Source organism: Austrofundulus limnaeus, unplaced genomic scaffold (genome assembly GCF_001266775.1).
Source record: "Austrofundulus limnaeus strain Quisiro unplaced genomic scaffold, Austrofundulus_limnaeus-1.0 Scaffold635, whole genome shotgun sequence".
In the NCBI taxonomy this organism is placed as follows: Eukaryota; Metazoa; Chordata; class Actinopteri; order Cyprinodontiformes; family Rivulidae; genus Austrofundulus; species Austrofundulus limnaeus.
Window position 1 is genome coordinate 11,467 of NW_013953037.1, and position 720 is coordinate 12,186.

Sequence of the window (720 nt, forward strand, 5' to 3'; positions counted from 1 at the left end):
TAGAACAGCTAGAAGCTTAAAGTAGCTGAATGTTGGCCAAAAATATTAAAATGCTTGTTAGTAGCTAAAAGTAGTAAAAGTTTAGAAGTTAAAAAAACTTATAAAAAGTACTTCACAAACCTAAAGCTAAAGCAGCAAAAATCTGTCTATAAATAACTAAAACATAGCTTAAGACATRTATTGAAAGACTAACTTAAAGCTAAAAGCTAAATCAAATTAGCAACAGCTTTGCTGGAAGCTAAAAGAGAAATGCTAGCCAAACCTCGAAATAACAAAAGGCTAGCTAAAAGCAAAGCATACTAAAACTAGCTAAATAAAATAAACTCACAAAGTAGCTAAATTAAAGAACACCTAACTAAAAGTAAAAATAAAAGAAGCTTAATTGTAATTAAAAGTAGCAGCAGGACAGCCAGATGCTAAAAGTATCAAAACGSTTGTGAGTAAATAAAAGTACCAAAAGTTTAGTTAATATTAAAAACTAGCAAACATAAAGCTGAATAAGAAAAATGCTTTCTACAAGTAGCTAAAGGCTAGCTTGCAGTCAAATACTGAAAGTCAAAATAAAAGCTAAAAGGAGCTAAATGTTAAAGTAGCAACAGGACAGCTAGAAGCTAAGCGTAGTTAAGGTTAGCTAAAAGAATCATAATGCTAGTTAACAGGTGAAAGTGGCTAAAGGTTAGCTAAAAGCTAAACAGAAGGTGTCTGCTGGAGCCAACTAAA

The 720-nt window shown here is 31.2% G+C and overlaps 1 protein-coding gene across 1 annotated transcript in view; it reads left to right on the forward strand.

The window, feature by feature from the left end:
* arl9 (ADP-ribosylation factor-like 9) overlaps window positions 1-720 on the forward strand; it is a gene marked incomplete at its 5' end in the record, with an annotated part of 5,526 nt that overhangs the window by 1,455 nt on the left and 3,351 nt on the right.